General features: G+C 40.0%; 1 protein-coding gene across 1 annotated transcript in view; it reads right to left on the minus strand.

Moving 5' to 3' along the window:
* The window catches only part of LOC106575979 (zinc finger protein OZF), a 154,439-nt gene extending 153,425 nt beyond the window's left edge, over window positions 1–1,014 (minus strand). The window contains exon 1 of the mRNA XM_045698527.1: window positions 711–1,014. The gene's annotated coding sequence lies outside the window, so the exon portion shown is untranslated. The remainder of the gene's footprint in view (window positions 1–710) is intronic.
* Window positions 1,015–10,535: the final 9,521 nt, after the last annotated feature.

Consider the following 10,535-nt stretch of genomic DNA (forward strand, 5'->3'; position numbering starts at 1 on the left):
AGTAGATTTCCTGAATTCACAAATGCATAAATGCCTCAAAAAAACATTTAGTACAAGGTTACCGTTTGTTTTAGGCAGCACTATGTACTATTTTCCTGAATAACCATGTCTTCGCTGTATTATTTCAATCAAAACCAATAGCATTTCCGTTGACACCATAGTAACATTTATAGATAAAGATAGAAACAACTTAATGTGTCTGAATATTAGTACACATGTAGAAAACTGATAATCATTACATTCAGCTTTAAAACAGTAGTGCAACCGTGAAATTGTCTCTCTCTGCCTGAACTTTACATTTTTTTTCATTGTATTCACAGAAACGTCCCTGTATTGATGTGTAATATTGTTATTATTGTTGCAATAAAAACAAAAAGTCCGTTGACGCAGACCGAGTGGTGCCGCCATTTTACCAGCTCGTGAATTTGACACAAAACCAATAACTTGCAAAACGAATTCAGAAATCTCAAGTAAATATATTCTTTATGAAATGACCTTGAGAAAACGATGTAACGTTACATCCACTCAGACAACCCCTAAAGGCTCTAATTTAACTATGTAACTTAGTTATCATGTGCTTCATTCGGTTTGACACAAAAAATTACACATCAAACCTTTAACAAACGTGATAATAACTTAACGGATGTATTACCTAAAATGGTATGACATATTATTTCGATATTAGAAAGTTTAAACGTGCTATTACATACCTGTAGTAATAAATAGAAACGGACACGAAGGTTATCTTCTAGACCGCATCGTTCTGGCGATTTCTTTATTCTGAAGAACGGTGGGCGCCTGCCCGGAACTTCCTGTTCTCCCACTAACACCGTTCTCATTACATGAGAAGGGGGTCGTACCCTCCTCCAATCCCCGAGCTGACAAGGTAAAGAGCTGTTGTTCTGAACAAGGCAGTTGACCCATTGTTCCCCAATAGGCTGTCACTGTAAATAAGAATTTGTTCTTAACTGACTTGCCTTGTCAAATAAAGGGTAAAAAAATCTAGATGGAAAATGACTGAGCAGATGATATAGGCACATCGTCAATTTAAGCCCACTAGAAAGTGTGTTCCCTCAGGCCTGGAGGGAAGATAAAGTCATTCCACTACCAAAGAATAGTAAAGCCCCCTTCATTGGCTCAAATAGCCAACCAATCAGCTTGTCAACAAACTTCTGGAAAAAATGATGTTTGAGAAGGACACTCGACACTCAACCCTTACACAAATTACTGATGATTGGCTGAGAGAAATTGATGATCAAATGATTGTGGGGGCTGTCTTGTTAGACTTCATTGCAGCTTTTGACAATATCGATCATAGTCTGCTGCTGGAAAAAACGTATGTGGCTCAACTACGTCTCCTTATGAATAATGTGGAAATTGAGCAAGTTGAGGTGATGAACTGCTTGGAGTAACCCTGGGTTGTAAACTGTGATGGTCAAAACATATTGATACAACAGTAGCTAAGATGAGGAGAAGTCTGTCCATAATAAAGTGTTGCTCTGCCTTCTTAACAACACTATCAACAAGGCAGGTCCCTAGTTTTATCACACCTAGACTACTGTTCAGTAGTGTGGTCAGGTGCCATAAAGAGGGACTTGGGAAAATTGCAGTTGGCTCAGAACAGGGCAGCATGGCTGGCTCTTAAAAGTACACGGAGAGCTAACATTAATGACATGCACGTCAGTCTCTCATGGCTCAAAGTGGAAGAGAGATTGACTTCATCATTACTTGTTTTTGTAAGAGCTGTTGACAAGCTGAATATACCGAGCTGTCTGTTTAAAATACTAGCACACAGCTTGGAAACTCATGCATACCCCACAAGACATGCCACCAGAGGTCTCTTCACAATCCCCAAGTCCAGAACAGACTATGGGAGGCGCACAGTACTACATAGAGCCATGACTACATGGAACTCTATTCCACATCAGGTAACTGATGCCAGCAGTAGAATCAGATTTAAAAAGCAGGTAAAAATACCACCTTATGGAAGAACGGGGACTGTGAAGAGACACACACAAAGGTACAGACACATGCATAAGCACACATTGTGATATTGTTGTATTGTGGTATTGAACATTTTGTGTTGTGGAGATGTGGTGGTGTAGGGATGTCATATGATGTACTGTTTTATCTTTAGCTCATTCAGTACAAACATAGTTCACTGTTTCATCTGTTGTTTTATATGTCATGTGGATGCTTTAGTGTGTTTGGATACCAGGAAGAGTAGCTAATGGGGATCCCTGATAAATACACAAATACAAACCCCTCCAGAAATCTTCCTCTTATACCACCTTTATATAACACCTTTATTAAACTCCACCTATAACACCTTTTATAACACCTTTATTAAACTCCACCTATAAACACCTTTATATAACACCTTTATATAACCTTTATGAAACACCTTTATTAAACTCCAGATATAACACCTTTATATAACACCTTTATTAAACTCCAGATATAACACCTTTTATACCACCTTTATATAACACCTTAATAAACTCCAGATATAACACCTTTTATACCACCTTTATATAACACCTTTATTAAACTCAATATAACACCTTTTATACCACCTTTATATAACACCTGATCTTCGCAGCACCATTCTTACACCTTCACATCATTGCACTGTGGTTCTTCAATGTTTTCCAGGTTTAAAATAATAAAAAATAGTAAAATAAACATAGGCCTGTCTACTGATGCCATCTCTGGACCCTGCAGTGCAAACTAGACTCCACTGTCACAATCAGGACCCAGTGACTGTAGGTTTGGACTCAGTGGGGAAGGAGAGAGGCAGGCTGGGTTTGTCCTCACTGTTAATCTGTCAACTCTGGATAGGATCCCAGTCCTAAATAGAAGTCTGAGATCAACTTCCTGGTCCTCCCCTGTACATGCTACATCCCCTCCCATTGTTACTGTGTGTATGAAAACATTTTGAACTATGGCTTCCTAAAATGCTGTGGTGCTTACTAACACAATAGAAAAGGTTGAGGTAGATGTGGACCATCACAGGTGAGTTCACAGCTCTTTCACTCGGAACATTCATATCAATGACTCACCCTGAAATGGGCCATCAATACCAGAGTTCTACAATACTGTTTACATAATCAACTGGACGTTTCAACAGCCTGACCCTCAATATAGTCTTGGGTATATATTGAGCTCTATCAAAGGGGCGTGGAAAAGGTCTGTTGAAATGAATACTGTAGTGGTGTGAGAAAGGTAACACAAGCTTCCTCTGGTTCCATTCCCCAATAGATAGTGGGTAATTCTTGAATTGAAGGGGAAATGATTGTACACACCTACTCATTCAAGGGTTTTTCTTTATTTTTATTATTTTCTGCATTGTAGAATAATAGTGAAGACATGTAAACTATGAAATAGCACATACGGAACAATGTAGTAACCAAAAAAAGTGTTAAACAAATCAAAATATATTTTATATTTGAGATTATTCCAAGTAGCCACCCTTTGCCTTGATGACAGCTTTGCCCACTCTTGGCATTCTCTCAACCAGCTTCATGAGGTAGTCACCTGTAATGCATTTCAATTAACATATGTGTGAATTTGTGGAATTTCTTTTCTTCTTAATGTGTTTGAGCTAATCAGTTGTGTTGTGACAAGGTAGGGGTGGTGTATTTGGTAAAAGACCAAGTCCATATTGTGGCAAGAATTGAGCTCTATCAAAGGGGCGTGGAAAAGGTCTGTTGAAATGAATACTGTAGTGGTGTGTGAGAAAGGTAACACAAGCTTCCTCTCTGGTTCCATTCCCCAATTATTATGTTATGGTCATTGAATTGATTAGCCCACTAACCACGTGTTAAATGTGTAGTGTAGCCCACACTGTGTAGGACTATGAATTGGGCAGCTATAGGCTATTTGTTAATAGGATAATTATGTTCTGGCCTGCAGACTAGCTACAAACTCAGCAACAAACTGACTGGAGGCCAAACCTAGTTACCAATCCCCGTTGTATATTGTAAATTCAATCTCCCCCTTCACCTTCACCATCATCAAACAGATAATTCAAACGCGTAGACATAGTGCTAAACTTGAAGGTGAACTGAAATGTCTCGTGAACTGAAATGTTGTTGCCCACCAGTGCACTCAGAAGAGAAAACAACGATACAATGTAGTCTAACATCTCTCTCAAACAGCACAGATGTGAGATGTGTTTCACTGTAGAAGCACTTTAAGGGCATATCAGATGGTCTGCTCTGACCATAACAGTCACACCAAGCATAGGGTTGGTTGGTAAAAGATTGAAATGGGTAAATAATGTACCTGTGAAAAGCTCCCTAATACCATCCGATGTATATATTTAATGTATTACATGAATGGAGACCACAGCCCTTCCGAAACAATATTTAAAATCGTGTCTTACTGTGATTATTTCCACCTTGCTGCATGTATTCCATTTCAAATGTGTCTCCCAGTGCAGCTTTACTTCCAGGCTATTATGACACATCTGGCAGTTTCTTCTATGTTCCTAGGCCTAGTACAATAAAAAATATATGTTGTTTTTTTGTCACTACCACTCCACGAAAATATCATGCTATATATTTTTCATTGTACTACAATTGTACAGTTCTTCACATCGGAGTGCTGCTGCATGTCCTTTGTCTCTCTTGACCATGTCGGGCGGGTCGGGCACAAGGCACAAAGGTCAAGGCGGCTCTCCACTTCCCTCCAGTAGTTATTTAACAAGCCTGATAACACATCACTCCTGACAGACACAAGCCAAAACTCTTGTATAAATGTAGCAGCCTGTACACCTAACCATTAGTGATCTGACATGCTGTATTGCATGGAAACTGTAGGCTACTAACAACAGCAGCTACATAGTCTAGTTTACTATGGTCCTGTCCTTCTGACCAGGGTAAACAAAGTGGTAATGTTGTGTATTGTGTATATATAGTATTTCACTTCAAACAGTTTATTTCATTTAATTATACACAAGAGAAAAAAGTGGTTGCCCAGCATAAATTCATGTACAAACATGTTTCATTACATTCTTGTCATTTAGCAGATTATCTTATTCAGAGCAACTTACAGGACAAATCAGGGTTAATTGGCTTGCACAAGGGCACAATGGCAGATTTTTCACCTAGTCGGCTCGGGATTCAAACCCGCAACCTTTCAGTTACTGGGCCAACACTCTTAACCGCTAGGCTACCTGCCGCCAGATCAATTAACTTCAATACAGTTATTCAAATACATTCATCATCAATTACTAAAATAATGAATCTAATTTTAAAATACAATTTAATATACACAAGTAGTCAATTCATAGCCTGTTTATCATTAAACAAAAGTTGTTTAGTAATATAAAACAATCCCCCAATGTCAAGCGGCTCAAGGAAGCAGGAGGGGTGAAGTCAGGCGCAGGAGACAAAAGTCTGTGAACACACGTTTAATAGATATCCACACTTGCCACAAACAGGTAGGGCAGGGCAACAATACAAAAGCCCAATAAACAGCCCGAACAGAGTGTAGGGACGCAGCCCAAAACAGGCTGCCTCAAAGCACACAGGCAGAGGGAAAAACACCTGTTCCCCCCAGACAAACGACCTGACGAAAATGAATCACGCACAAAAAACAAATCAACACAGAAAGACTAAATGACCCCCCCCCCCCCACTAATGAACTAATACAAAACAGGTGCGAACCTAACCTAGACCAAACCAACAGAAAATTAAACAGAGGATCGGTGGCAGCTAGTAGGCCGGCGACGAAGACCACCAAGCCCCGCCCGGGCGAGGAGGGGCGCCACCTTCCGTCGATGTTGTGACACCCAAACTAACGCTAAAAACTGATCATCACACCATCTTTATCTGATATACACGGAGTGTACAAAACATTAGAAACACCTTCCTAATATTGAGTTGCAACCCCTTTGTCCTCAGAACAGCCTCAATTCATCAGGCATAGACTGTCCAAGGTGTTGAGAACGTTCCACAGGGATGCTGGTCCATGTTGACTCCAATTCTTCCTACAATTGTGTCAAGTTGGCTGGGAGTGGATCTCTACTCTGAATAGCTCGTTCCATCTCCTCCCACAGATGAAAAATTGGATTGAGATCTGGTGACTCAGCAGGCCACCGCAGTAAGCTGAATTCACTGTCATGTTCTTGGAACCATTCCTGAACAAGCCTTGTGGCATGGGGCATAATCCTGCTGAAAAATATATATTTGTAGATGGATACACTGCTGCCATGAAGGGATGCACCTGATTGGCAATGATTATTTAGACATCCTGTAGCATTCAAACATTGTTCATCTTTTATCAAGGGGCCCAATGTGTGCCCTGAAAACACACCCCACGCCATCACACCACCCCCCTGCAATGCTGACACACGGCATGGATGCAGGCAGTGGTGTAATGTACTGAAGTAAAAATGATTTAAACTACTTCAGTAGTATCTGTACTTTACTATTTATATTTTTGACAACTTTTACTTTTATTTCACTACATTCCTAAAGAAAATAATGTACTGTTTACTACATACATTTTCCCTCACACCCAAAAGTACTTTTTACGATTTGAACAGGACAGAAAATGGTCCATTTCACAAATTTATCAAGATAACATCCCTGGTCATACCTACTGCCTCTGATCTGGCAGACTCACTAAACAGAGAACATCCCTGGTCATCCCTACTGCCTCTGATCTGGCAGACTCACTAAACAGAGAACATCCCTGGTCATCCCTACTGCCTCTGATCTGGCAGACTCACTAAACAGATAACATCCCTGGTCATCCCTACTGCCTCTGATCTGGTGGACTCACTAAACAGATAACATCCCTGGTCATCCCTACTGCCTCTGATCTGGCAGACTCACTAAACAGATAACATCCCTGGTCATCCCTACTGCCTCTGATCTGGTGGACTCACTAAACACAAATGTTTCATTTGTAAATGATGTCTGAGTGTTGGAGTGAGCCCCTGGCTATCCATAATATAAAAAAACACAACACAGTTGTACAGTCTGGTTTGCTTAATTTAAGGAATTTGAAATTATTCATACTTTTACTTTTGATTCTTAAGTATATTTACAACCAAATACTTTTAGACTTTTACTAAAGTAGTATTTTACTGGGTGACTCACCTTTACTTGCGTAATTTTCTATTAAGGTATCATTACTTTCACTCAAGTATGACAGTTAGTTACTTTTTCCACCACTGGATGCATGTACTCGTGGTTTCCTCCATACCCTAGTCCTCACATCAGTGTGAAACAGCAGGAACCAGGATTCATCAGACCAGGCAATGTTTTTCAAATTCTCCAGCATCCAATCTTTTAATTCCTTAGCCCACTGCAACCACAGTATCTTGTTTTCTGCTGAAAGCTAATGAGGATCCATAATAAATACACCACAACTACATCATTAAGGATCATAGCTTTCACCTGGGTTCACCTGGTCAGTCTATGTCATGAAAAGAGCAGGTGTCCTTAATGTTTTGTAAACTCAGTGTATGTTGTGTCAACCATCTCATGGAAGCAGTACCACCCAGTCAACCACTCCATTGAGACGCCTCACAGAGGATATTCAACCCTAAGGGCAAATCCAAGGTCAGCTCAATATCTTTACAGTAGAAGCTAACAAAACACACCAAAACTGACAAGGTGCACACTGATCAGTAAAGTAAAGAGAGGCTAACATTCTATAAATGCACCCTTTCCTCTGCACAGTGAGAAACAATAGGATTACAATAGAGTGTTCTACGCTTTCTTAATTTGATTTGAGCCAATTCAACATTGCCAATTACTTTATGAGATGAAAATTAAGTGGAGTGTCTAATCTTAGCTGGTCTGAGAAAATTTCTCTCCTTTATGTATACATTGGTTTCTTTTTAAATGGCCCAATCTGAAGAATCTCTTCTCACAATCAGTGCAGTGATAAGGCTTCTCTTAAGTGTGTATCCGTTGGTGTGTTTTTACATTGCATAAGGCTTCTCTCCTGTGTGTGTTCTCTGAAGAACTTTTAGCCCAGTTGATGTTGTGAAGCATTTACAAAATCAGAGCAAGAGTCAGACTTCTCTCCTGTGTGTTCTTTAATTAACTTTTAGCTCAGCTGTTGTTTAAAAAAAAATTCAAGTCAGATCAGGGGTAAGGCCTATTTCCTTTATGTTTACACTGGTGTCTTCTTAACTGGCCCATTCGAGAGAGATGCTTTCCACAGTCAGAGCAGGAGTAAGGCTTGTCTCCTGTGTGTGTTCCCTGATTAACCTTTAGCTCAGTTGATGTTGTGAAGCATTTTACACAGTCAGAGCAGGAGTAAGGCTTCTGTCCCATATGTACATGTTGGTGTCTTTTTAAGTGGCCCAGTACAGAGAAACTCTTTCCACAGTCAGAGCAGGAGTAAGGCTTCTCTCCTGTGTGTATATGTGTATGTCGTTTTAAGTGGCTCAGTAGAGAGAAACTCACGACCCAGTCAGAGCAGAAGTAAGGCTTCTCTCCTGAATGGGTTCTCTGGTTAACTTTTAGCCTAGATGATGTTGTGAAGCACTTTACACAATCAGAGCAGGTGTAAGGCTTCTCTCCTGTATGTATACGTTCATGTGCTTTCAAGTGTTCCAGTACAGAGAAACTCTTTCCACAGTCAGAGCAGGAGTAAGGCTTCTTTCCTGTGTGTGTTCTCTGATGAACTTTTAGCTCAGTTGATGTTGTGAAGCATTTTACACAGTCAGAGCAGGAGTAAGGCTTCTCTCTATGCACTCTCTGATGAACTGTCAGAGCCTTTGATGTTGTGAAATTCTTCCTACCGTCAGTACAGGAATACCGATTCTCTATTGTGTGTATTTTTAGGTGTATTTTTAGCTTTGATAGAAATAGGAAAATCTCCTCACAATGTGGGCAGTGGTGAGACCTCTTAGCTCTGTGATCTTCCTGCTGTTGCTCTCTGGATGTAGCGAATGTCTCAACATGGTCTCCTGTGTGAACAACATCAGAAGAACCAGTCGGTTTGTCAATCACATGTATTTTATGTAGCCCTTATTACATCAGAAGTTTTCACAAAGTGCTTAACAAAAACCCAGCCTCAATCCCCAAAGAGCAAGCAATGCAGATGTAGAAGCACAGTGGCCACAAAAAAACTCCATAGCAAGCAGGAACCTAGGAAGAAATGTAGAGAGGAACCAGGCTAAAAGGGGTGGCCAGTCCTCTTCTGCTGTACCAGGTGACATATTTATTCATATCAGTAGGCTGTACAAAACAAAAGAGAATAAAACCTTTCTAAAAGTCGTGGAAACTGTGAGTCATATCATCTTCCACTCACTATCACAAGGGTTAGTAACCAGGCTGTATCACATGATTGGAAGTCCCATAGGGTGGCGCACAATTGGCCCAACGTCCGGGTTTGGCAGGGGGTAGGACGTCAATGTAAATAATAATTTGTTCTTAACTGACTTGACTAGTTAAATAAAGGTAAATATATATTTTTTTTTATTCAATCATAGAACTTTAAAAACACTAGCAGTTTGTCTCCTTCACTTCTTCAGTCTACTCTCTGAACACTCCAGATAGACCAGTGAATAAAACAGATGCTGACAATACTGGTGTCAAACCATGCAAGTATCAGTAGCATGAAATAATATCTAGCTTCTCATTAAAAAAGTTCATCATGAAACAGTTCTACTGCAAATGTTCATGCACAGTGGGAAGTTGGAATGAATAACAAACTTGGATAGACAGAACCTGCTCTTACCATGAGAAACAGATTTCCCAATCTTCTCCTCCTCTTCATCTTTAATGTTGACATTCAGCTCCAGTGTTTGACTGCAGTCTTCCAGCTTCACTGATGCCATCTCTGTATCCTGCAGTGCAAACTGGGCTCCACTGTCACAATCAGGACCCAGTGACTGTAGGTTTGGACTCAGTGCGGAAGGAGAGTGTAGTGGAAATATTCAGTCAATGTCTTTCCAGACTTTTTTATACAGTTTTCCTCCTTACGTCACACACATAGTAACTCCTCTTTATGTTAATGTTTCATCCCCTCTGGCATTTAGCCACCCTTATCTTATTGCCTTGCACTAATTTTAGCTTGGTTTCACTTTAGGGCATAGATTCCATTTGTGGCGTAACCATAGCAACAGTAAATATTGGGCCATAGCAATATTACAAAAATAAACAGACATGCCCACATGTTTAATGGTGCCTAATGACCTAGACACACATATAGAGTGCACTTATTCTGCTGACTACTCTAAAATGTATAATGTGCACACATTTACTGGAAAATTCCCAATAAGAGGCAGGCTAGGTCTGTCCTCACTGTTGATGTTACCGGCCTCAGACTTAATCTGAGTCGGTCTGTAGTAATAAAGAGAAATGGACACAAAAGTTACTCTTGACAGTTCTGGCACTTTCTTTATTCTCTAAAAATATGGTTTATATTTAGGTGCAGGAGCTCCACAATACTGTTGAGCTAATATTCTATAGTAGATTTCTGAATTCACGTAAATGCATAAATTACTAAAAAAAACATTTAGTACAAGGTTGCAGTATGTTTTAGGCAGCACTATGTACTAT

The sequence above is a fragment of the Salmo salar genome, chromosome ssa17 (assembly GCF_905237065.1).
Source record: "Salmo salar chromosome ssa17, Ssal_v3.1, whole genome shotgun sequence".
Classification (NCBI taxonomy): Eukaryota; Metazoa; Chordata; class Actinopteri; order Salmoniformes; family Salmonidae; genus Salmo; species Salmo salar.